At 44.7% G+C, this 27,959-nt stretch overlaps 1 protein-coding gene across 4 annotated transcripts in view; it reads right to left on the bottom strand.

Moving 5' to 3' along the window:
• Positions 1–27,959, bottom strand: part of pald1a (phosphatase domain containing paladin 1a) — a 204,696-nt gene that overhangs the window by 162,059 nt on the left and 14,678 nt on the right. For 2 of the 4 annotated variants that reach the window (XR_011674324.1, XM_071394596.1), the window contains exon 1: positions 24,125–24,826. The exons of 1 other annotated variant lie outside the window; for it this stretch is intronic. The gene's annotated coding sequence lies outside the window, so the exon portion shown is untranslated. Of the gene's footprint in view, positions 1–24,124; positions 24,828–27,959 lie in introns of those variants that run through there. One more of the 4 variants, XM_071394599.1, reaches the window with a different exon arrangement.

The raw sequence follows: 27,959 nt of genomic DNA, 5'->3' as shown, positions 1-27,959 counted from the left end.
ATTTATACTAGTGAACAACTAGTGATTGAATTTGTTCATCAGGTGATTTATACTAGTGAACAACTAGTGATTGACTACGTTCATCAGGTGATTTATACTAGTGAACAACTAGTGATTGACTACGTTCATCAGGTGATTTATACTAGTGAACAACTAGTGATTGAATACGTTCATCAGGTGATTTATACTAGTGAACAACTAGTGATTGACTACGTTCATCAGGTGATTTATACTAGTGAACAACTAGTGCTTGAATACGTTCATCAGGTGATTTATACTAGTGAACAACTAGTGCTTGAATACGTTCATCAGGTGATTTATACTAGTGAACAACTAGTGCTTGAATACGTTCATCAGGTGATTTATACTAGTGAACAACTAGTGATTGAATTTGTTCATCAGGTGATTTATACTAGTGAACAACTAGTGATTGACTATGTTCATCAGGTGATTTATACTAGTGAACAACTAGTGATTGACTATGTTCATCAGGTGATTTATACTAGTGAACAACTAGTGATTGACTATGTTCATCAGGTGATTTATACTAGTGAACAACTAGTGATTGACTATGTTCATCAGGTGATTTATACTAGTGAACAACTAGTGATTGACTATGTTCATCAGGTGATTTATACTAGTGAACAACTAGTGATTGACTATGTTCATCAGGTGATTTATACTAGTGAACAACTAGTGATTGACTATGTTCATCAGGTGATTTATACTAGTGAACAACTAGTGATTGACTACTGTTCATCAGGTGATTTATACTAGTGAACAACTAGTGATTGACTATGTTCATCAGGTGATTTATACTAGTGAACAACTAGTGATTGACTATGTTCATCAGGTGATTTATACTAGTGAACAACTAGTGATTGACTATGTTCATCAGGTGATTTATACTAGTGAACAACTAGTGATTGACTATGTTCATCAGGTGATTTATACTAGTGAACAACTAGTGATTGACTATGTTCATCAGGTGATTTATACTAGTGAACAACTAGTGATTGACTACGTTCATCAGGTGATTTATACTAGTGAACAACTAGTGATTGACTATGTTCATCAGGTGATTTATACTAGTGAACAACTAGTGATTGAATACGTTCATCAGGTGATTTATACTAGTGAACAACTAGTGATTGACTACGTTCATCAGGTGATTTATACTAGTGAACAACTAGTGATTGACTACGTTCATCAGGTGATTTATACTAGTGAACAACTAGTGATTGACTACGTTCATCAGGTGATTTATACTAGTGAACAACTAGTGATTGACTACGTTCATCAGGTGATTTATACTAGTGAACAACTAGTGATTGACTACGTTCATCAGGTGATTTATACTAGTGAACAACTAGTGATTGACTACGTTCATCAGGTGATTTATACTAGTGAACAACTAGTGATTGACTATGTTCATCAGGTGATTTATACTAGTGAACAACTAGTGATTGACTATGTTCATCAGGTGATTTATACTAGTGAACAACTAGTGATTGACTATGTTCATCAGGTGATTTATACTAGTGAACAACTAGTGATTGACTATGTTCATCAGGTGATTTATACTAGTGAACAACTAGTGATTGACTATGTTCATCAGGTGATTTATACTAGTGAACAACTAGTGATTGACTATGTTCATCAGGTAGTTTTGTGAATAGCGGTGTTTCTTTCTTTGTCCGTCTTCAACTAAAAAACTGAAATGTTGCACAGCAAGCCTTTTCTATCTAATCACCAGGGCTTGTTACTCCAGTACTTTCTGTAAAGTATTTTTGAGCAAGAAGAAACCCCATTTTGAGTAATATACCACAGTAGGGCTGGACGATATGGCCAAAATATCATATCATGGTATTTTTCAAAGTTTTGACGGTATTTAACGGTATTTTAGGGTGGCAACACATATATTCTAAATTATTTCAATGGGTCTTTCTCCATTCTGATTGGTTTATACTGTTCAATTCAAGTTCAACCTAAAATAATTTCATGCATTTCCATAAATTTCTGCATTTCCTGCCCTCATTTGAGATCATGTCCACACTGCCACGATGTGGAGAAAAATACTAGGCCTTATATTTAACCAAATGTTGCAATTACGATTTAGATCAAAACACTTAGATTAACTTTTGGAATCATGGAAATAGAATGTTTATTATAATTCAATAGTTAGAATTAGAGGTCGACCGATTAATCGGAATGGCCGATTAATTAGGGCCAATTTTAAGTTTTCATAACAATCTGTAATCTGCATTTTTGGACGCCGATTACATTGCACTCCACGAGGAGACTGCGTGGCAGGCTGACCACCTGTTATGCGAGTTCAGCAAGGAGTCAAGGTAAGTTGCTAGCTAGCATTAAACTTATCTTATAAAAAACAATCAATCTTAACATAATCACTAGTTAACTACACATGGTTGATGATATTACTAGTTTAACTAGCTTGTCCTGCGTTGCAAATAATCAATGCGGAGCCTGTTAATTTATCATCGAATCACAGCCTAAAAAAGCACTGTCGTTGCACCAATGTGTACCTAACCATAAACATCAATGCCTTTCTTAAAATCAATACACATGTATATATTTTTAAACCTGCATATTTAGTTAAAAGAAATTCATGTCAGCAGGCAATATTAACTAGGAAAATTGTGTCACTTCTCTTGCATTCTGTGCAAGCAGAGTCAGGGTATATGCAGCAGTTTGGGCCGCCTGGCTCGTTGCGAACTGTGGCACATATTACATGGCACATATTGCACTTTTACTTTCTTCTCCAACACTGTGTTTTTGCATTATTTAAACCAAATTGAGCATGTTTCATTATTTCTTTGAGACTAAATATATTTTAATTTATGTATTATATTAAGTTAAAATAAAAGTGTTCATTCAGTATTGTTGTAATTGTCATTATTACAAATATATATATAAATAACTAAATAAATAGGCAGATTAATCGGTATCAGCTTTTTTTGGTCCTCCAATAAATCGGTATCGGTGTTGAAAAATCATAATCGGTCGACCTGTAGTTAGAATATAAATAATAGTGGGCACTTTGAACACGGTCTTGTTTGACATGACAATGAATGAAAACGCCATGGACAAGTTACTGTGACAGGGTAGGAACCAAAGTGATGTTCAGTGTTTCCTAGGGGACCCTATAATCTTTGGCTACATGAAATCTATCTTTCGCCTATCCCTCTTTGATTTAGAAGATACTGTTAGCTAGCCAGCTCACTAGCGATTAGCATTAGTGGCTAACACGATTTAGCTTAACTTGCTAAGAAAATACAAACTAGCTGTACGCAGATGTAAGAAACACAAACTAATATTGAAATTATAGAACGCTTGTGGATTTATATTAAGATATAAAGTGGAAACAACATCGTTGTCATCAACATTGTTGCATGTGCTGCACTGACCATGCAGACTGAACGAAAGTGTCTCTGATCAAGCAACAACAGCGCTCCTTGAGTGAAGGGGGGCGGGACTAGGTCTGTGTGGAAAGTGGCATAGATTAGATTAATAGATAGAGAGATAGAGATATAGATAGAGAGACCGTTATAGAAGGTAAAGTAAAAACCCAAACCAGTCCGTGCATAAATACCAGTATATAGTAAAATACGGTATAGCGCCCAGCCCTACACCACAGTAGCCTTTGATACAGTAAAACCAAAGCTTTCAGATAGACATGATCTGAAACAGGTTACGTCCTAAATGGAACCAAACCTTCATAGTGACTAATCTTGACCAGAGCCCTTTCATATAAAGGGAATAGGCTGTCATTTCAGACACACACAGAATGTTCCAAACAGTTGCCTTGGTTACAGCATGACTAAATCGGTCCTTGACTTGTGTTGACTGTCTGACTGTCCCAACAACACTCCACTAGTCTCCTAATCACCGCTGTCTGACTGTCCCAACAACACTCCACTAGTCTCCTAATCACCGCTGTCTGAAGCTAAAAATTATTACGTATGTCTTAGTAGGTGAACGCTGGTCAGAGACTACACGCTGGTCAGAGACTACACGCTGGTCAGGTCAGAGACTCCACGCTGGTCAGAGACTACATCCCCTCCTCTGCTGTGACTGTGCCGCTTGTTTTCCGCCATGTTCCAGATTGTGAATCCCAACAGATCCCTTCCCTCTGAGTCCCAAGCTCCTTCCACCTACAGTCAGAGGGAACCACCTATTACAGCTTCCACAGTCCCACACTGAATGCCCTTTACTTGGCTCTGGTATCAGCTAGTGTGCTTATTGCCCCAGTCTAATAGCGTTGGTTCTCTACTTCTTTCTCTTTGTGTAGAAGGGAGAGAACTGTCCTGCCTGTCTGTTCCCTTGAGTGCCAGTACATCTGACTGCCAGATGGCTGGTGGGGCCGGCAGGGGTGCCATTACACTATGAAGGGAATAGGGTGCCACTGGGGACAGAGCCAGGACAGGAAACACAGTGCCAGGACAGGAAACACAGCGCCAGGAGCAGACAGGAAACACAGTGCCAGGAGCAGACAGGAAACACAGTGCCAGGAGCAGACAGGAAACACAGCGCCAGGAGCAGACAGGAAACACAGTGCCAGGAGCAGACAGGAAACACAGTGCCAGGAGCAGACAAGGAAACACAGCGCCAGGAGCAGACAGGAAACAGAGCGCCAGGAGCAGACAGGAAGTAGACCAAATGGCACCCTAATCCCTTGTACACTACTTTTGACTAGAGTCCTATGAGCCCTAAGAATTCTATTAGCCTTATTGAGCCTTATGAGTCCTATGAGTCCTATGGAGCCCTGAGTCCTTTGGAGCCCTATGAGTCCTATGGAGTCCTATGGAGCCCTATGAGTCCTATGGAGCCCTATGAGTCCTATGGAGCCCTATGAGTCCTATGGAGCCCTATGAGTCCTATGGAGCCCTATGAGTTCTATGGAGTCCTATGGAGCCCTATGAGTCCTATGGAGCCCTATGAGTCCTATGGAGCCCTATGAGTCCTATGGAGCCCTATGGAGTCCTATGGAGTCCTATGGAGCCCTATGAGTCCTATGGAGCCCTATGAGTCCTATGGAGCCCTAAGAATTCTATTAGCCTTATTGAGCCTTATGAGTTATATGGAGCCCGATGAGTCCTATGGAGCCCTATGAGTCCTATGGAGTCCTATGGAGCCCTAAGAATTCTATTAGCCTTATTGAGCCTTATGAGTTCTATGGAGCCCTATGAGTTCTATGGAGCCCTATGAGTCCTATGGAGTCCTATGAGTCCTATGGAGCCCTATGAGTTCTATGGAGCCCTATGAGTCCTATGGAGCCCTATGAGTCCTATGGAGCCCTATGAGTCCTATGGAGCCCTATGAGTCCTATGGAGCCCTACGAGTCCTATGGAGCCCTACGAGTCCTATGGAGCCCTACGAGTCCTATGGAGCCCTACGAGTCCTATGGAGCCCTATGAGTCCTATGGAGCCCTATGAGTCCTATGGAGCCCTACGAGTCCTATGGAGCCCTATGAGTCCTATGGAGTCCTATGAGTCCTATGGAGCCCTACGAGTCCTATGGAGCCCTACGAGTCCTATGGAGCCCTATGAGACCTATGGAGTCCTATGAGTCCTATGGAGCACGCCATTACATTAAACCCCAGAGAAACAAACACACACACTTTGGCCATGGTTGCACATAGGATATCAAGCAAACTGTGTAACCACTGTGACTTTAAGGGAATCTGATCATCAGATCTCCTGTGTCCAACACAATCATGTTATTGTCCTGTACAGGCCAGGGTACAGGCCAGGGTAAAGGCCAGAGTATAGGGTATAGACCAGGGTATAGGGTATAGACCAAGGTACAGGCCAGGGTATAGGCCAGGGTAAAGGCCAGAGTATAGGGTATAGACCAGGGTATAGGGTATAGACCTGGGTACAGGCCAGGGTACAGGCCCGGGTGTAGGCCAGGGTACAGAACAGGGTATAGGCCAGGGTAGAGGCTATAGACCAGGGTATCGGGTATAGACCAAGGTACAGGCCAGGGTGTAGGCCAGGGTACAGACCTGGGTAGAGGCCAGGGGCCAGGGTATAGGCCAGGGTAGAGGCTATAGACCAGGGTATAGGGTATAGACCAGGGTATCGGGGATAGACCAAGGTACAGGCCAGGGTGTAGGCCAGGGTATATACCAGGATACATATCAGGGTAAAGGCTATATACCAGTGTATAGGCTGGGGTAAAGGGTATAGACCAGGGTGGTATATACCAGGGTACAGATCAGGGTAAAGGGTATAGACCAGTGTATAGGCCAGGGGTATAGGATATAGGCTGGGGTATAGGGTATAGACCAGGGTATAGGGTATAGACCAGGGTATAGGCTGGGGTATAGGGTATAGACCAGGGTATAGGCTGGGGTATAGGGTATAGACCAGGGTATAGGCTGGGGTATAGGGTATAGACCAGGGTATAGGGTATAGACCAGGGTATAGGGTATAGACCAGGGTATAGGCTGGGGTATAGGGTATAGACCAGGGTATAGGCTGGGGTATAGGGTATAGACCAGGGTATAGGCTGGGGTATAGGGTATAGACCAGGGTATAGGGAATATACCAGGGTATAGGCCAGGGTGTAGGCTGGGGTATAGGGTATAGACCAGGGTATAGGCTGGGGTATAGACCAGGGTATAGACCAGGGTAGAGCCCATTACATTAAAGGCAATAAAACACTGCAGTGATAAAGCAAGCATTCTTACATGATTCTCAATTTGATTAAGACCATGTGATTGGATGTGACCGCGTAAGCAACGGCATGGAGAAACGGTTTCATTAATTCCTTTGAGTCTCCTTTCATTGACATTTCCTGAGAAAGAGATATAGACAGGAAGAGATAGAGAGATAGATAGATATATATATATATATAGAGAGAGAGAGAGATAGAGAGAGGCCTGCCATACCGTAGACGTTTATGGCTTCCTAGCTGATCTAGCTGAAATGATTTATTATGTTGACGCTAAATGATATTTTCTCCAGAAATTAAGTGGATTTTGCCTACTTCTGAATCAGCCGTGTACTTCTGAATCAGCCGTGTACTTCTGAATCAGCCGTGTACTTCTGAATCAGCCGTGTACTTCTGAATCAACCGTGTACTTCTGAATCAGCTGTGTACTTCTGAATCAGCCGTGTACTTCTGAATCAGCCGTGTACTTCTGAATCAGCTGTGTACTTCTGAATAAGTTGCTGAGGCTCTTTCCCTTGTGGCCCCCAGCAGCCTTCCCATCTAACGCTAAAGAAGTGCTGGTGTAGAATACAGACAGGGCACTAATTACAGTCATGGCAGACCGCATTCAGAAGTATCCCATTTAAACATCAGTGCCAACCAGCCAGCCAGCATGCCCTGCCAACATGGTCTGAAGGCATTCAGAAGTATCCCATTTAAACATCAGTGCCAACCAACCAGCCAGCATGCCCTGCCAACATGGTCTGAAGGCATTCAGAAGTATCCCATTTAAACATCAGTGCCAACCAACCAACCAGCATGCCCTGCCAACATGGTCTGAAGGCATTCAGAAGTAGTCCCATTTAAACATCAGTGCCAACCAACCAACCAGCATGCCCTGCCAACATGGTCTGAAGGCATTCAGAAGTAGTTCCATTTAAACATCAGTGCCAACCAACCAACCAGCATGCCCTGCCAACATGGTCTGAAGGCATTCAGAAGTAGTTCCATTTAAACATCAGTGCCAACCAACCAGCATGCCCTGCCAACATGGTCTGAAGGCATTCAGAAGTATCCCATTTAAACATCAGTGCCAACCAACCAGCCAGCATGCCCTGCCAACATGGTCTGAAGGCATTCAGAAGTATCCCATTTAAACATCAGTGCCAACCAGCCAACCAGCATGCCCTGCCAACATGGTCTGAAGGCATTCAGAAGTAGTTCCATTTAAACATCAGTGCCAACCAACCAGCCAGCATGCCCTGCCAACATGGTCTGAAGGCATTCAGAAGTAGTTCCATTTAAACATCAGTGCCAACCAACCAACCAGCATGCCCTGCCAACATGGTCTGAAGGCATTCAGAAGTATCCCATTTAAACATCAGTGCCAACCAGCCAGCCAGCATGCCCTGCCAACATGGTCTGAAGGCATTCAGAAGTATCCCATTTAAACATCAGTGCCAACCAACCAGCCAGCATGCCCTGCCAACATGGTCTGAAGGCATTCAGAAGTATCCCATTTAAACATCAGTGCCAACCAGCCAGCCAGCATGCCCTGCCAACATGGTCTGAAGGCATTCAGAAGTATCCCATTTAAACATCAGTGCCAACCAACCAACCAGCATGCCCTGCCAACATGGTCTGAAGGCATTCAGAAGTATCCCATTTAAACATCAGTGCCAACCAACCAACCAGCATGCCCTGCCAACATGGTCTGAAGGCATTCAGAAGTATCCCATTTAAACATCAGTGCCAACCAGCCAACCAGCATGCCCTGCCAACATGGTCTGAAGGCATTCAGAAGTATCCCATTTAAACATCAGTGCCAACCAACCAGCCAGCATGCCCTGCCAACATGGTCTGAAGGCATTCAGAAGTATCCCATTTAAACATCAGTGCCAACCAACCAACCAGCATGCCCTGCCAACATGGTCTGAAGGCATTCAGAAGTAGTCCCATTTAAACATCAGTGCCAACCAACCAACCAGCATGCCCTGCCAACATGGTCTGAAGGCATTCAGAAGTAGTTCCATTTAAACATCAGTGCCAACCAACCAACCAGCATGCCCTGCCAACATGGTCTGAAGGCATTCAGAAGTAGTTCCATTTAAACATCAGTGCCAACCAACCAGCATGCCCTGCCAACATGGTCTGAAGGCATTCAGAAGTATCCCATTTAAACATCAGTGCCAACCAACCAGCCAGCATGCCCTGCCAACATGGTCTGAAGGCATTCAGAAGTATCCCATTTAAACATCAGTGCCAACCAGCCAACCAGCATGCCCTGCCAAAATGGTCTGAAGGCATTCAGAAGTAGTTCCATTTAAACATCAGTGCCAACCAACCAGCCAGCATGCCCTGCCAACATGGTCTGAAGGCATTCAGAAGTAGTTCCATTTAAACATCAGTGCCAACCAACCAACCAGCATGCCCTGCCAACATGGTCTGAAGGCATTCAGAAGTATCCCATTTAAACATCAGTGCCAACCAGCCAGCCAGCATGCCCTGCCAACATGGTCTGAAGGCATTCAGAAGTATCCCATTTAAACATCAGTGCCAACCAACCAGCCAGCATGCCCTGCCAACATGGTCTGAAGGCATTCAGAAGTATCCCATTTAAACATCAGTGCCAACCAGCCAGCCAGCATGCCCTGCCAACATGGTCTGAAGGCATTCAGAAGTATCCCATTTAAACATCAGTGCCAACCAACCAACCAGCATGCCCTGCCAACATGGTCTGAAGGCATTCAGAAGTATCCCATTTAAACATCAGTGCCAACCAACCAACCAGCATGCCCTGCCAACATGGTCTGAAGGCATTCAGAAGTATCCCATTTAAACATCAGTGCCAACCAGCCAACCAGCATGCCCTGCCAACATGGTCTGAAGGCATTCAGGGGTAGTCCCATTTAAACATCAGTGCCAACCAACCAACCAGCATGCCCTGCCAACATGGTCTGAAGGCATTCAGAAGTATCCCATTTAAACATCAGTGCCAACCAACCAACCAACCAGCATGCCCTGCCAACATGGTCTGAAGGCATTCAGAAGTATCCCATTTAAACATCAGTGCCAACCAGCCAACCAGCATGCCCTGCCAACATGGTCTGAAGGCATTCAGAAGTAGTTCCATTTAAACATCAGTGCCAACCAACCAGCCAGCATGCCCTGCCAACATGGTCTGAAGGCATTCAGAAGTATCCCATTTAAACATCAGTGCCAACCAACCAGCCAGCATGCCCTGCCAACATGGTCTGAAGGCATTCAGAAGTATCCCATTTAAACATCAGTGCCAACCAGCCAACCAGCATGCCCTGCCAACATGGTCTGAAGGCATTCAGAAGTAGTTCCATTTAAACATCAGTGCCAACCAGCCAGCCAGCATGCCCTGCCAACATGGTCTGAAGGCATTCAGAAGTATCCCATTTAAACATCAGTGCCAACCAACCAACCAGCATGCCCTGCCAACATGGTCTGAAGGCATTCAGAAGTATCCCATTTAAACATCCGTGCCAACCAACCAGCCAGCATGCCCTGCCAACATGGTCTGAAGGCATTCAGAAGTAGTCCCATTTAAACATCAGTGCCAACCAGCCAGCCAGCATGCCCTGCCAACATGGTCTGAAGGCCATGGAACACTGAAACACTCTCAGACCATAGAGAAGGAGAACTGTGGAGGGCTTCCCTCCCTCAACATCCTCCCTCAACACCAGCCCTCCCTCCCTTCCACCAGAGCTCCCTCCCTCCCTTCCACCCGTCCACCCTCCCTTCCACTCTCCCTCCCTTCCACCCGTCCACCCTCCCTTCGACCCACCCGACAGCCAGCATTGGTCCCTTTCAAAGCGGGGGACCAGCCTATTTAAATTCCACCAGTGTCCCAACTTTGCTGTAGAAGCTCCTTCATGCAGACAAAAGGGTTCTAAATGAGAGAGAGAGAGACAGAGAAAGAGAGACAAAGAGACAGAGAGATAGAGACAGAAAGACAGAGACAGAAAGAGACAGAGAGAGACAGACAGAGAGTGAAAGAGAGACAGAAAGAGAGACAGACAGACAGAGAGTGAAAAAGAGAGACAGAGAGACAGAAAGAGACAGAGTGAGAGACAGAAAGAGACAGAGAGAGAGACAGAGAGAGAGAGAGACACACAGAGACAGGAAGGAGCATGCAGCTTCTGCAGGATACATCTGTCAGGAGCCTGGTGTGGTGGCCTCAGTCGGTTAATAAGAGGAAGGATACAGAGAGGAGGCCTGCAGAGAGCTCCTTATTCACAGCACGGGAGATGGGGGGGTCTCTCTCTCTCTCCGGAACATAATGCTAGCTAGAGGATCAGAAGTTCATGGACATTGATGATTTCCATGGAGGACATTCACTTAGTCTGACAATGAGAGAGGAACAGACAGTAACAGTCTGACAGACAGGAATAGAAAAGCTAGATGTGTCCTATGTTGTGGTAATAAAATACATGATCATGTGTTCTCTCATCTTACTATCTTGTCTATTTTATATATTGTATCTGTGTAAATATCCATGTATATCAGTGTTCAATTTGACTGCCATTTGGGATAAAGAAAATTAAGTTCACCCCTAATGAGGTGAACTAACAGAGTAACAGGCCTTTCTGATGAGGTCAACTAACAGAGTAACAGGCCTTTCTGATGAGGCAAACTAACAGAGTAACAGGCCTTTCTGATGAGGTCAACTAACAGAGTAGCAGGCCTTTCTGATGAGGTGAACTAACAGAGTAGCATGCCTTTCTGATGAGGTGAACTAACAGAGTAGCATGCCTTTCTGATGAGGTGAACTAACAGAGTAACAGGCCTTTCTGATGAGGTCAACTAACAGAGTAACAGGCCTTTCTGATGAGGCAAACTAACAGAGTAACAGGCCTTTCTGATGAGGTCAACTAACAGAGTAACAGGCCTTTCTGATGAGGTGAACTAACAGAGTAGCATGCCTTTCTGATGAGGTGAACTAACAGAGTAGCATGCCTTTCTGATGAGGTGAACTAACAGAGTAACAGGCCTTTCTGATGAGGTCAACTAACAGAGTAACAGGCCTTTCTGATGAGGTGAACTAACAGAGTAACAGGCCTTTCTGATGAGGTCAACTAACAGAGTAACAGGCCTTTCTGATGAGGTCAACTAACAGAGTAACAGGCCTTTCTGATGAGGTGAACTAACAGAGTAACAGGCCTTTCTGATGAGGCGAACTAACAGAGTAACAGGCCTTTCTGATGAGGTCAACTAACAGAGTAACAGGCCTTTCTGATGAGGTGAACTAACAGAGTAACAGGCCTTTCTGATGAGGTCAACTAACAGAGTAACAGGCCTTTCTGATGAGGCGAACTAACAGAGTAACAGGCCTTTCTGATGAGGCGAACTAACAGAGTAACAGGCCTTTCTGATGAGGTCAACTAACAGAGTAACAGGCCTTTCTGATGAGGTCAACTAACAGAGTAACAGGCCTTTCTGATGAGGACAACTAACAGAGTAGCAGGCCTTTCTGATGAGGTCAACTAACAGAGTAGCATGCCTTTCTGATGAGGTGAACTAACAGAGTAACAGGCCTTTCTGATGAGGTCAACTAACAGAGTAACAGGCCTTTCTGATGAGGTCAACTAACAGAGGCGTTCTGCCTAGAAGGAGTCGCCTCTTCACTGTTGACGTTGAGACTGGTGTTTTGCATGTACTATCTAATGAAGCTGCCAGTTGAGTACTTGTGAGGTTTCTGTTTCTCAAACTAGACACTCTAATGTACTTGTCCTCTTGCTCAGTTGTGCACTATTCTGGTTAGGGCCAGTTTGCGCTGTTCGGTGAAGGGAGAAGCGTTGTATGAGATCTTCAGTTTCTTGGCAATATCTCACATGGAATAACCTTAATTTCTCAGAACAAGAATAGACTGACGAGTTTCAGAAGAAAGTTCTTTGTTTCTGGCATTTTGAGCCTGTAATCGAACCCACAAATACTGATGCTCCAGATACTCATCTAGTCTAAAGGCCAGTTTTATTGCTTCTTTAAACAGTTTCCAGCTGTGCTAACATAATTGCAAAAGGGTTTTCTAATGATCAATTATCCTTTTAAAATGATAAACTTGGATTAACTAACACAACGTGCCATTGGAACACAGGAGTGATGGTTGCTGATAAATGGGCCTCTGTAACGCCTATGTAGATATTCCATTTTTAAAAATTATACAATAGACATTGTTAATGTTGTCAATGTCCACACTGTATTTCTGATCAATTTGATGTTATTTTAATGGATGAAAAATGTGCTTTTCTTTCAAAAACAAGGACATTTCTAAGTGAGCCCAAGCTTTTGAACGGTAGTGTAGCCTGTGAAGGGCTGCTTCACATGCTGCATCAGATTCTCTTTCATCACAGAGGTCGGGGTCACAGAGAAGTGGGACTCCACAGGACATTGGTCCAATATCACAGCCGGCGTTGCCACGGAAATTAGCTCAGCGCTTCCTCTAACACAAATTGTTTTTTATTTTCGTTTCAACATTTCCTCTTCAACAGTTGAGTTCCCATGAAGAAATCAGCATATTGTGCAATGTTGAACATTAAAATATCCAAAATGCACCCAATGTTGTTTTTTTAAAAAAAGTCAATGTCTTCTGACTGAGATGTTAATCAGAAAACAACTGTTGAAAGAGGAAGACACGAGGACAACAGTTTGTGCACAAGGACGATGTTTGTTGCTGCACCCATTATTTTGCAATAAGGTTTGTGAATGAAAGCCCTTCGCTTCCTACCCACAGGGTACAGGCCCTTCGCTTCCTACCCACAAGGTACAGATGTCTCTGAAAAATACAGTCAGCTCACCACCATACAAGTTAAGAATTATCAGTGAATAGGCTTCCACCCACAGAAAGACTTAATGAAAGAAAGAAAGAAAGATATCCCATCCGGTATACTACTGAGTGACACAGTACAGTAGATATCTGGTATACTACTGAGTGGCAGTACAGTAGATATCTGGTATACTACTGAGTGACAGTACAGTAGATATCTGGTATACTACTGAGCTACAGTACAGTAGATATACGGTATACTACAGTACAGTAGATATCTGGTATACTACTGAGTGACACAGTACAGTAGATATACGGTATACTACTGAGTGACACAGTACAGTAGATATACTACTGAGCTACAGTACAGTAGATATACGGTATACTACTGAGTGACACAGTACAGTAGATATCTGGTATACTACTGAGTGACACAGTACAGTAGATATCTGGTATACTACTGAGTGACAGTACAGTAGATCTCTGGTATACTACGGAGTGACACAGTACAGTAGATATCTGGTATACTACTGAGTGACACAGTACAGTAGATATCTGGTATACTACTGAGTGACACAGTACAGTAGATCTCTGGTATACTACGGAGTGACACAGTACAGTAGATATCTGGTATACTACTGAGTGACAGTACAGTAGATATCCCATACGGTATACTACTGAGTGACAGTACAGTAGATATCTGGTATACTACTGAGTGACAGTACAGTAGATATCCCATACGGTATACTACTGAGTGACAGTACAGTAGATATCTGGTATACTACTGAGTGACAGTACAGTAGATATTTTTACATTTAACATTTAAGTCATTTAGCAGACGCTCTTATCCAGAGCGACTTACAAATTGGTGCATTCACCTAATGACATCCAGTGGAACAGCCACTTTACAATAGTGCATCTAAATCTTTTAAGGGGGGGGGGGGGGGGCAGAAGGATTGCTTTATCCTAGGTATTCCTTGAAGAGGTGGGGTTTCAGGTGTCTCCGGAAGGTGGTGATTGACTCCGCTGTCCTGGCGTCGTGAGGGAGTTTGTTCCACCATTGGGGTGCCAGAGCAGCGAACAGTTTTGACTGGGCTGAGCGGGAACTGTACTTCCTCAGTGGTAGGGAGGCGAGCAGGCCAGAGGTGGATGAACGCAGAGCCCTTGTTTGGGTGTAGGGCCTGATCAGAGCCTGAAGGTACTGAGGTGCCGTTCCCCTCACAGCTCCGTAGGCAAGCACCATGGTCTTGTAGCGGATGCGAGCTTCAACTGGAAGCCAGTGGAGAGAGCGGAGGAGCGGGGTGACGTGAGAGAACTTGGGAAGGTTGAACACCAGACGGGCTGCGGCGTTCTGGATGAGTTGTAGGGGTTTGATGGCACAGGCAGGGAGCCCAGCCAACAGCGAGTTGCAGTAATCCAGACGGGAGATGACAAGTGCCTGGATTAGGACCTGCGCCGCTTCCTGTGTGAGGCAGGGTCGTACTCTGCGGATGTTGTAGAGCATGAACCTACAGGAACGGGCCACCGCCTTGATGTTAGTTGAGAACGACAGGGTGTTGTCCAGGATCACGCCAAGGTTCTTAGCGCTCTGGGAGGAGGACACAATGGAGTTGTCAACCGTGATGGCGAGATCATGGAACGGGCAGTCCTTCCCCGGGAGGAAGAGCAGCTCCGTCTTGCCGAGGTTCAGCTTGAGGTGGTGATCCGTCATCCACACTGATATGTCTGCCAGACATGCAGAGATGCGATTCGCCACCTGGTCATCAGAAGGGGGAAAGGAGAAGATTAATTGTGTGTCGTCTGCATAGCAGTGATAGGAGAGACCATGTGAGGTTATGACAGAGCCAAGTGACTTGGTGTATAGCGAGAATAGGAGAGGGCCTAGAACAGAGCCCTGGGGGACACCAGTGGTGAGAGCGCGTGGTGAGGAGACAGATTCTCGCCACGCCACCTGGTAGGAGCGACCTGTCAGGTAGGACGCAATCCAAGCGTGGGCCGCGCCGGAGATGCCCAACTCGGAGAGGGTGGAGAGGAGGATCTGATGGTTCACAGTATCGAAGGCAGCCGATAGGTCTAGAAGGATGAGAGCAGAGGAGAGAGAGTTAGCTTTAGCAGTGCGGAGCGCCTCCGTGATACAGAGAAGAGCAGTCTCAGTTGAGTGACTAGTCTTGAAACCTGACTGATTTGGATCAAGAAGGTCATTCTGAGAGAGATAGCAGGAGAGCTGGCCAAGGACGGCACGTTCAAGAGTTTTGGAGAGAAAAGAAAGAAGGGATACTGGTCTGTAGTTGTTGACATCGGAGGGATCGAGTGTAGGTTTTTTCAGAAGGGGTGCAACTCTCGCTCTCTTGAAGACGGAAGGGACGTAGCCAGCGGTCAAGGATGAGTTGATGAGCGAGGTGAGGTAAGGGAGAAGGTCTCCGGAAATGGTCTGGAGAAGAGAGGAGGGGATAGGGTCAAGCGGGCAGGTTGTTGGGCGGCCGGCCGTCACAAGACGCGAGATTTCATCTGGAGAGAGAGGGGAGAAAGAGGTCAAAGCACAGGGTAGGGCAGTGTGAGCAGAACCAGCGGTGTCGTTTGACTTAGCAAACGAGGATCGGATGTCGTCGACCTTCTTTTCAAAATGGTTGACGAAGTCGTCTGCAGAGAGGGAGGAGGGGGGAGGGGGAGGAGGATTCAGGAGGGAGGAGAAGGTGGCAAAGAGCTTCCTAGGGTTAGAGGCAGATGCTTGGAATTTAGAGTGGTAGAAAGTGGCTTTAGCAGCAGAGACAGAAGAGGAAAATGTAGAGAGGAGGGAGTGAAAGGATGCCAGGTCCGCAGGGAGGCGAGTTTTCCTCCATTTCCGCTCGGCTGCCCGGAGCCCTGTTCTGTGAGCTCGCAATGAGTCGTCGAGCCACGGAGCGGGAGGGGAGGACCGAGCCGGCCTGGAGGATAGGGGACATAGAGAGTCAAAGGATGCAGAAAGGGAGGAGAGGAGGGTTGAGGAGGCAGAATCAGGAGATAGGTTGGAGAAGGTTTGGGCAGAGGGAAGAGATGATAGGATGGAAGAGGAGAGAGTAGCGGGGGAGAGAGAACGAAGGTTGGGACGGCGCGATACCATCCGAGTAGGGGCAGTGTGGGAAGTGTTGGATGAGAGCGAGAGGGAAAAGGATACAAGGTAGTGGTCGGAGACTTGGAGGGGAGTTGCAATGAGGTTAGTGGAAGAACAGCATCTAGTAAAGATGAGGTCAAGCGTATTGCCTGCCTTGTGAGTAGGGGGGGAAGGTGAGAGGGTGAGGTCAAAAGAGGAGAGGAGTGGAAAGAAGGAGGCAGAGAGGAATGAGTCAAAGGTAGACATGGGGAGGTTAAAGTCACCCAGAACTGTGAGAGGTGAGCCGTCCTCAGGAAAGGAGCTTATCAAGGCATCAAGCTCATTGATGAACTCTCCAAGGGAACCTGGAGGGCGATAAATGATAAGGATGTTAAGCTTGAAAGGGCTGGTAACTGTGACAGCATGGAATTCAAAGGAGGCGATAGACAGATGGGTAAGGGGAGAAAGAGAGAATGACCACTTGGGAGAGATGAGGATCCCGGTGCCACCACCCCGCTGACCAGAAGCTCTCGGGGTGTGCGAGAACACGTGGGCAGACGAAGAGAGAGCAGTAGGAGTAGCAGTGTTATCTGTGGTGAGCCATGTTTCCGTCAGTGCCAAGAAGTCGAGGGACTGGAGGGACGCATAGGCTGAGATGAGCTCTGCCTTGTTGGCCGCGGATCGGCAGTTCCAGAGGCTACCGGAGACCTGGAACTCCACGTGGGTCGTGCGGGCTGGGACCACCAGGTTAGGGTGGGCGCGGCCACGCGGTGTGAAGCGTTTGTATGGTCTGTGCAGAGAGGAGAGAACAGGGATAGACAGACACATAGTTGACAGGCTACAGAAGAGGCTACGCTAAAGCAAAGGAGATTAGAATGACAAGTGGGCTACACGACTCGAATATTCAGAAAGTTAAGCTTACGTTGCAAAAAAAAAAAAAAAATAAAAGATCTAATTGACTAAAATGATATAGTACTGCTGGCTGGTGAAGTAGCCTGGCTAGCAGTGGCTGCGTTGTTGAAAGTGAAGCTGGCTAGGTGACCTCGACAATTTCTCTAAATTTCTCTAAACTACACAATTATCATGGATACAAGGACAGCAAAGACAACTAGCTAACACTGCGCTAATCAAGTCGTTCCGTTGTAATGTAAGTTTCTACAGTGCTGCTATTCGGTAGAAGTTGGCTAGCTAGCAGTGTTAGCTAGCAGTGTTGGCTAGGTAGGAGGACGGCAGCGCGGCAGGCGAAAATAGCTGGCTAGCTAACCGATAATTACTCAAAGCTACACAATTATCTTAGATACAAAGATAGCAAAGAAAACTATGTAGCTAGCTAACACTACACAAATCAAGTCGTTCCGTTGTAATGTAATCGTTTCTACAGTGCTGCTAATCGGTGGCTAGCTGGCTAGCTAGCAGGGTTGACTACGTTACGTTACGTTAGGACGAGAATACCTGGCTAGCGAACCTCAACGAACCTCGATAACTACACAATTATCCTTGACACAAAGACGGCTACGTAGCCAGCTAAGTAGCTAGCTAAGATCAAACAAATCAAAGATAGCAAAGACAACTGTGTAGCCAGCCAACACTACACTAATCAAGTCGTTCCGTTGTAATGCACTCGTTTCTACAATGCTGCTATTCGGTGGCAAGCTGGCCAGCTAGCAGTGTTGGCTACGTTGCGTTACGTTAGGACGAAAATAGCTGGCTAGCGAACCTCAGATATCCCATACGGTATACTACTGAGTGACAGTACAGTAGATATCTGGTATACTACTGAGTGACAGTACAGTACATAACCCACACGGAATACTACTGAGTGACAGTACAGTAGATATCCCATGCGATATACTACTGAGCTACAGTACAGTAGATATACGGTATACTACAGTACAGTAGATATACGGTATACTACAGTACAGTAGATATACGGTATACTACAGTACAGTAGATATCTGGTATACTACTGAGCTACAGTACAGTAGCTTTAAAACGTGAAAATCCTACTGTCCAATAAATGATAGCAATGTAGTCAAAAGGCTTCCATGTCCATTCTGTTTCTAGGGGAAATTAATACCGTACACTTTACACTGTTGTCTTTCTGTTTAAATACTGTAGACTTTACACTGTTGTCTTTAAAATATATTTAATGTTTTATTGTCACATACACTGGATAGGTGCAGTGTAATGTGTTGTTTTACAGGGTCAGTCATAGTAGTATGATAGGTGCAGTGTAATGTGTTGTTTTACAGGGTCAGCCATAGTAGTACGATAGGTGCAGTGTAATGTGTTGTTTTACAAGGTCAGCCATAGTAGTACGATAGGTGCAGTGTAATGTGTTGTTTTACAGGGTCAGCCATAGTAGTATGATAGGTGCAGTGTAATGTGTTGTTTTACAAGGTCAGCCATAGTAGTACGATAGGTGCAGTGTAATGTGTTATTTTACAAGGTCAGCCATAGTAGTACGATAGGTGCAGTGTAATGTGTTATTTTACAGGGTCAGCCATAGTAGTATGATAGGTGTTGTTTTACAGGGTCAGCCATAGTAGTATGATAGGTGTTGTTTTACAAGGTCAGCCATAGTAGTACGATAGGTGCAGTGTAATGTGTTATTTTACAAGGTCAGCCATAGTAGTACGATAGGTGCAGTGTAATGTGTTGTTTTACAGGGTCAGCCATAGTAGTATGATAGGTGCAGTGTAATGTGTTGTTTTACAAGGTCAGCCATAGTAGTACGATAGGTGCAGTGTAATGTGTTGTTTTACAGGGTCAGCCATAGTAGTATGATAGGTGCAGTGTAATGTGTTGTTTTACAAGGTCAGCCATAGTAGTACGATAGGTGCAGTGTAATGTGTTGTTTTACAGGGTCAGCCATAGTAGTACGATAGGTGCAGTGTAATGTATTGTTTTACAGGGTCAGCCATAGTACAGCACCCCTGGAGCCAATCAGAAAGCTGTAACCTATAGACTGGCTACCTGCCACACTAATAACAGGCCTCCAGGAACATCAGCCCTTGGTGGTTTTAAATCACGTTTAAGAAGACAGAAGGTCATGTTTTGACCACACTGCCCTCCTCCAGGAACACGTGGTCCTTAGTGGTTTTAAATCACGTTTAAGAAGACAGAAGGTCATGTTTTGACCACACTGCCCTCCTCCAGGAACACGTGGTCCTTAGTGGTTTTAAATCACGTTTAAGAAGACAGAAGGTCATGTTTTGACCACACTGCCCTCCTCCAGGAACACGTGGTCCTTAGTGGTTTTAAATCACGTTTAAGAAGACAGAAGGTCATGTTTTGACCACACTGCCCTCCTCCAGGAACACGTGGTCCTTAGTGGTTTTAAATCACGTTTAAGAAGACAGAAGGTCATGTTTTGACCACACTGCCCTCCTCCAGGAACACGTGGTCCTTAGTGGTTTTAAATCACGTTTAAGAAGACAGAAGGTCATGTTTTGACCACACTGCCCTCCTCCAGGAACACGTGGTCCTTAGTGGTTTTAAATCACGTTTAAGAAGACAGAAGGTCATGTTTTGACCACACTGCCCTCCTCCAGGAACACGTGGTCCTTAGTGGTTTTAAATCACGTTTAAGAAGACAGAAGGTCATGTTTTGACCACACTGCCCTCCTCCAGGAACACGTGGTCCTTAGTGGTTTTAAATCACGTTTAAGAAGACAGAAGGTCATGTTTTGACCACACTGCCCTCCTCCAGGAACACGTGGTCCTTAGTGGTTTTAAATCACGTTTAAGAAGACAGAAGGTCATGTTTTGATCACACTGCCCTCCTCCAGGAACACGTGGTCCTCTGTAGCTCAGTTGGTAGAGCACGGCCGTTTTGCAACGTCAGGATAATTGGTTAGATTCCCGGGACCACCCCTTACGTTAAAACATGTGTGCACGCATGACTAAGTCTCTGTGGATAAAAGTCTCTGCTACATGGTGTATTATTACTATCATTAAAATCCTACCTGTTAAGTCTCTGCTACATGGTGTATTATTACTATCATTAAAATCCTACCTGTTAACTTTTGCTGCCCAGTAATAAAATGTTGAATGTGACTAACGGCACCAGTTAGTCACATTCCGTTCTCTCACGAGGGCCCGTCCCAAATGGCTCCCTATTCACTACATAGTGCACTGCTTATGTAGCCTTGGTCAAAAGTAGTGCACTATACAGGGAATAGTGTCCAAATGATGACACAGATCCGACGCTCGTCAGTTAAAGCAGAGAGCGTTTAAAAAGGGAATGGTAAATCTATTTTGAACCAGTGCTGTGTAATTTACTTTATTTCAAGATGGTAATTTCATATCCCCCTATGATTTCAAGGCTGAAGTAATGTGGCCTGGATGTTTTCTGAAACCCCAGAGAATGTTGCTGGCAGCACCGTGAGGACGTCGGACAACATTTCATGTCAGAACGAGGAGCTAAAAACCAAACTAAACCAGATCTGCAGAATCGCCTCTCAAATGCTTTCCATTCAACCCAATACCACCTTGTTTCTCCCCTCGGCGGCCATTAAGAAGGTCAAGTCAGTTTACAACGTCCTCCACATGTAAACACCAGACTGGCAGAACGGCCTCACTACACTCTCAAGGCCTTGCTAAACATCTTTACTATACATCTGTTTACATCATTGACTTTCACATCATTTCTTGTTGTGATGCGTGTCTTGTCCTATATTTTTATTTATTTATTAGTATTTTTAATCCCAGGCCCCGTTCCCGCAGGAGGCCTTTTGCCTTTTGGTAGGCCGTCATTGTAAATAATAATTTGTTCTTAATTGACTTGCCTAGTTAAATAAAAAGGTTTAATAAAAAGTAAAATAAAACATTCAATAAATAAAACGTTTGAGAGACACCTTGATAGGAGTTATTGTCAACTTGGTATGGTCTCCCAGCATGCTCTGCATTCTCAGGAGTAAGGAGGACTACCTAAAGATAGTGGTGATGTAATGATCCCAGATCAGCAGGAAATAGGGAGAACAGAGACTAACTATCCATCAGTAACCACCACTCCTCATCGTGTTCCAAGACCACAATAGTAGTTCTGTTATAATCTCCACCCAGCACAGCCAGAAGAGGACTGGCCACCCCTCATAGCCTGGTTCCTCACTAGGTTTCTTCCTAGGTTTTGGCCTTTCTAGGGAGTTTTTCCTAGCCACCGTGCTTCTACACCTGCATTGCTTGCTGTTTGGGGTTTTAGGCTGGGTGTCTGTACAGCACTTCGAGATATTAGCTGATGTACGAAGGGCTATATAAAATAAACTTGATTTGAAACTTGAATAGTATCGAGGACAATGCTGGGTTCAGGTGGCTGGCTAGTCACTGCACTAATGTGGTGTACAGCAGGTCGTCCTTCATTCTAAAACACAGGTGGGAGGGTTTCAATACTTTAAGAGTGTAGGTTCAGTATGCATACATTTACAAATAACCATGGCATGGTAATCATGTGCAATGTGGGGTACGCCAACATGACATTCTGCCGTCTGGAAGGACAAGCATCAGACTAGACACCCTTCCACATAGTGTAACACGGGATCTCCCAACATGACATTCTGCCGTCTGGAAGAACAAGCATCAGACTAGACACCCTTCCACATAGTGTAACACGGGATCTCCCTACATGACATTCTGCCGTCTGGAAGGACAAGCATCAGACTAGACACCCTTCCACATAGTGTAACACGGGATCTCCCAACATGGCATTCTGCCGTCTGGAAGGACAAGCATCAGACTAGACACCCTTCCACATTGTGTAACACGGGATCTCCCTACATGACATTCTGCCGTCTGGAAGGACAAGCATCAGACTAGACACCCTTCCACATAGTGTAACACGGGATCTCCCAACATGACATTCTGCCGTCTGGAAGGACAAGCATCAGACTAGACACCCTTCCACATAGTGTAACACGGGATCTCCCAACATGACATTCTGCCGTCTGGAAGGACAAGCATCAGACTAGACACCCTTCCACATAGTGTAACACGGGATCCCCCAACATGACATTCTGCCGTCTGGAAGGACAAGCATCAGACTAGACACCCTTCCACATAGTGTAACACGGGATCTCCCAACATGACATTCTGCCGTCTGGAAGGACAAGCATCAGACTAGACACCCTTCCACATAGTGTAACACGGGATCTCCCTACATGTTATTCACATGTTGTCGACAGGAACAGACACGGTAGCATTTCTGCAACATGCTCAGAAAGACCTGTCAGAATGATCCCTCTGAAGGTGCATCGTTTCTCCCTGAAGTAGTACTCTACTGTTAACACAAGATAAACAGAGGATCAAAGCCTTGCAGTACCTGTGTCCCTGTAGTACTGTACTGAGAAACAGAGAATAAAAGCCTTGTAGTACCTGTGTCCCTGTAGTACTGTACTGAGAAACAGAGAATAAAAGCCTTGCAGTACCTGTGTCCCTGTAGTACTGTACTGAGAAACAGAGAATAAAAGCCTTGTAGTACCTGTGTCCTTGTAGTACTGTACTGAGAAACAGAATAAAAGCCTTGCAGTACCTGTGTCCCTGTAGTACTGTACTGAGAAACAGAGAATAAAAGCCTTGCAGTACTTGTGTCCTTGTAGTACTGTACTGAGAAACAGAGAATAAAAGCCTTGCAGTACTTGTGTCCCTGTAGTACTGTACTGAGAAACAGAGGATCAAAGCCTTGCAGTACCTGTGTCCCTGTAGTACTGTACTGAGAAACAGAGAATAAAAGCCTTGTAGTACCTGTGTCCCTGTAGTACTGTACTGAGAAACAGAGAATAAAAGCCTTGCAGTACCTGTGTCCCTGTAGTACTGTACTGAGAAACAGAGAATAAAAGCCTTGTAGTACCTGTGTCCTTGTAGTACTGTACTGAGAAACAGAATAAAAGCCTTGCAGTACCTGTGTCCCTGTAGTACTGTACTGAGAAACAGAGAATAAAAGCCTTGCAGTACTTGTGTCCTTGTAGTACTGTACTGAGAAACAGAGAATAAAAGCCTTGCAGTACTTGTGTCCCTGTAGTACTGTACTGAGAAAAAGAGAATAAAAGCCTTGTAGTACTTGTGTCCCTGTAGTACTGTACTGAGAAACAGAGAATAAAAGCCTTGCAGTACTTGTGTCCTTGTAGTACTGTACTGAGAAACAGAAAATAAAAGCCTTGCAGTACCTGTGTCCCTGTAGTACTGTACTGAGAAACAGAGAATAAAAGCCTTGCAGTACTTGTGTCCTTGTAGTACTGTACTGAGAAACACAGAATAAAAGCCTTGCAGTACTTGTGTCCCTGTAGTACTGTACTGAGAAACAGAGAATAAAAGCCTTGCAGTACTTGTGTCCCTGTAGTACTGTACTGAGAAACAGAGAATAAAAGCCTTGCAGTACCTGTGTCCCTGTAGTACTGTACTGAGAAACACAGAATAAAAGCCTTGTAGTACCTGTGTCCTTGTAGTACTGTACTGAGAAACAGAGAATAAAAGCCTTGCAGTACCTGTGTCCCTGTAGTACTGTACTGAGAAACAGAATAAAAGCCTTGCAGTACCTGTGTCCCTGTAGTACTGTACTGAGAAACAGAGAGTAAAAGCCTTGTAGTACCTGTGTCCTGCTGCTGCACACCATCCAGGGGGTAGAAGTCTTGAAAATTGAGAATAAAACAGGACAACAGTCTCTGTCAGACTGACATTCTTCCAGTCCCCTCTGCTCTGCTCTGCTCTGCTCTCCTCTCTGTGGTTGTCGAGGCTGGCTTCAGTCCGGTGGTTGACTGTGTCTGTCTGTTAAGGTCTGGTCTGTTCAGGCTTGCTTCAGTCCGGTGGTTGACTGTGTCTGTCTGTTAAGGTCTGGTCTGTTCAGGCTGGCTTCAGTCCGGTGGTTGACTGTGTCTGTCTGTTAAGGTCTGGTCTGTTCAGGCTTGCTTCAGTCCGGTGGTTGACTGTGTCTGTCTGTTAAGGTCTAGTCTGTTCAGGCTGGCTTCAGTCCGGTGGTTGACTGTGTCTGTCTGTTAAGGTCTGGTCTGTTCAGGCTTGCTTCAGTCCGGTGGTTGACTGTGTCTGTCTGTTAAGGTCTAGTCTGTTCAGGGTGGCTTCAGTCCGGTGGTTGACTGTGTCTGTCTGTTAAGGTCTGGTCTGTTCAGGCTGGTTCCAGTACTACGTGAAGCGGTCGCTCATCATTAACACCTCCTTATAAAGAACGGGATGAGTCAATGACAGAGCTCTTCAGTCAGTCAGGATGCAGTGGAGAGGAGCGGCAGGCAGAGAGACATCTAACTCACCACACACACACAGAGAGAGAGAGAGAGAGAGAGAGAGAGAGAGAGAGAGAGAGAGAGAGAGAGAGAGACACGAGTCGCAACGACTAAAGAACGACACAGCTCAGGAACAGACAGATTGGTGACAGGGTGTGTATGTGTGTGTTTGTGTGCGCATGCATTTGAAGAGGATGTGGGGGAGGACCCTGAGTGCCTTACTACTCATCAGCCGGTTCACCATCTAATCACCAGCTTGGGCTCCTGGAAACAGCATGCCTTCTACACAACGACAGACAGACAACATGCCTTCTACACAACGACAGACAGACAGCATGCCTTCTACACAACAACAGACAGACAGCATGCCTTCTACACAACGACAGACAGACAGCACAGAGAGACAGCACAGCACAGACAGACAGACAGACAGACAGACAGACAGACAGACAGACAGACAGACAGACAGACAGACAGACAGACAGACAGACAGACAGACAGACAGCACAGACAGACAGCAAAGACAGGACAGACAGCAAAGACAGACAGCACAGACAGACAGCACAGACAGACAGCAAAGACAGGACAGAGCCTCCATGCAGTCTCAAACACATGAGCTGAACTCAAATGACGTCTGTGGTAAAAATAAAAATAAATCCATCAAATGGTAAAAAGAGACCAAGCACACTGCAATCTATGTTCCCAACATGGTTTATCAGTCCCAACGTTTCCAAACGTCACCCTCACCGTATTCTGCAGAACTACACAGACACACAGCACCCTAGGGAGATGGGTAATCACAGCACCCAGCTGAGAGGTAACCAGCACGTTGTTGCTATCGCGTAATGTAGTGCCACGTACTAATTACTTCATTCATTAGCAATTAACGTACGATGTCATTTCATCTCAGAGGGCAAATAGACTTCCAGCTGAGATAATAGGAACAGCAGGCATAGAACATCTGCTGTATACACAGGGCTGTGTGTCTGTGTGTTCTGACTGGAGGATGTGGTAGTAGTAGTAACACATCTGCTGCAGGTTGAGCTGTATACACAGGGCTGTGTGTCTGTGTGTTCTGACTGGAGGATGTAGTGGTAGTAGTACTAACACATCTGCTGCAGGTTGAGCTGTATACACAGGGCTGTGTGTCTGTGTGTTCTGACTGGAGGATGTGGTGGTAGTACTAACACATCTGCGATGTAGTGGTAGTAGTAGTAACACATCTGCTGCAGGTTGAGCTGTATACACAGGGATGTGTGTCTGTGTGTTCTGACTGGAGGATGTGGTGGTAGTACTAACACATCGTGTCATCTCTAGTCCTCACACACACGCACAAAGGTGGAGGAGCAGGAAGTGTAGCTCAATCAAGAAAGGATATGTGATGACGTCAAATCTAATATTGAAATGCTTACTGACAAGCCCTTTCCCAACAAATCAGAGTTTAAAAGCAAGAGAAATTAGTAAAAAATACAAAAGGAAATAGTAACACAATAAAATAACAATAATGAGGCTATATACAAGGAGTACCAGTACCCCTGTAGTATTATAATAATGAGGCTATATACAAGGAGCACCAGTATCCCTGTAGTATTATAATAATGAGACTATATACAAGGAGTACCAGTACCCCTGTAGTATTATAATAATGAGACTATATACAAGGAGTACCAGTACCCCTGTAGTATTATAATAATGAGACTATATACAAGTAGTACCAGTACCCCTGTAGTATTATAATAATGAGGCTATATACAAGGAGTACCAGTACCCCTGTAGTATTATAATAATGAGGCTATATACAAGTAGTACCAGTACCCCTGTAGTATTATAATAATGAGACTATATACAAGGAGTACCAGTACCCCTGTAGTATTATAATAATGAGACTATATACAAGGAGTACCAGTACCCCTGTAGTATTATAATAATGAGACTATATACAAGGAGGACCAGTACCCCTGTAGTATTATAATAATGAGGCTATATACAAGGAGCACCAGTACTCCTGTAATATTATAATGAGTCTATATACAAGGAGTACCAGTACCTCTGTAGTATTATAATAATGAGACTATATACAAGTAGTACCAGTACCCCTGTAGTATTATAATAATGAGTCTATATACAAGGAGGACCAGTAACGAGTCAATGTGCAGAGGTACGAGGTAGTTGAGGTACGGCTGGGCGATATGGCCAAAATATCATATGGTAATTTTCACATTTTGGACGGTATGACGGTATCTTATGTTTTTGATTAATAAAAGTTCTACATTTGCTTTATGAGTAGTGCGTGACCCTAGGGTGGCAACACATATATTCTAAATTAATTTCAATGGGTCTTTCTCCATTCTGATTGGTTTATACTGTTCAATTCAACTTCAACCTCAAATTAGTTCCTGCATTTCCATCAATTTATGTCTTTCCTGCACTCATTTGAGATCATTTCCACACGGCCACGATATGGAGAAAAATACTAGGCCTTATTTTTAACCAAATGTTGCAATTACGATTTAGATCAAAACCCTTAGGTGAACTTTTGGAATCATAGAAATATAATGTTTATTATAATTCTATATTTAGAATATAAATAATAGTGGGCACTTTAAATACAGTGTTGTTTGACATGACAACGAATGAAAAAGCCATGAACGAGTTATTGTGACAGGGTAGGAACCAAAGTGATGTTCAGTGTTTCCTAGGGGACCCTATAATCTTTGGCTTCATTAAATCTTTATTTATATAGCCAACATATTCCTGCTTCATCTATTCCTCTTTGATTTAGAAGAAAGAAACTAGCGATTAGCATTAGTGGCTAACGCGGTTTAGCTTAACTTGCTAAGAAAATACAAACTAGCTGTACGCAGATGTAAGAAACACAAACTAATATTGTAATTATAGAACGCTTGTGGATTTATATTAAGATCAAAGTGGAAACAACATCGTTGTCATCAACATTGTTGCATGTGCTGCACTGACCATGCAGACTGAACGAAAGTGTCTCTGATCAAGCAACAACAAATGCGCTCCTTGAGTGACGGGGGGCGGGACTAGGTCTGTGTGGAAAGCAGCATGGAGAGAGAGAGAGAGGGGAGGGGAAGGGGGGGAGGGGAGGGATGACTCAAGTAGCGGAGTAAACTATAAAAATGGACGTTACACACGGTGTATCACATCAAACCAAACATTCAAACA

The sequence above is a fragment of the Salvelinus alpinus genome, chromosome 3, assembly GCF_045679555.1.
Source record: "Salvelinus alpinus chromosome 3, SLU_Salpinus.1, whole genome shotgun sequence".
NCBI lineage: Eukaryota > Metazoa > Chordata > Actinopteri > Salmoniformes > Salmonidae > Salvelinus > Salvelinus alpinus.
This window is presented reverse-complemented; position numbering and strand designations above follow the sequence as displayed.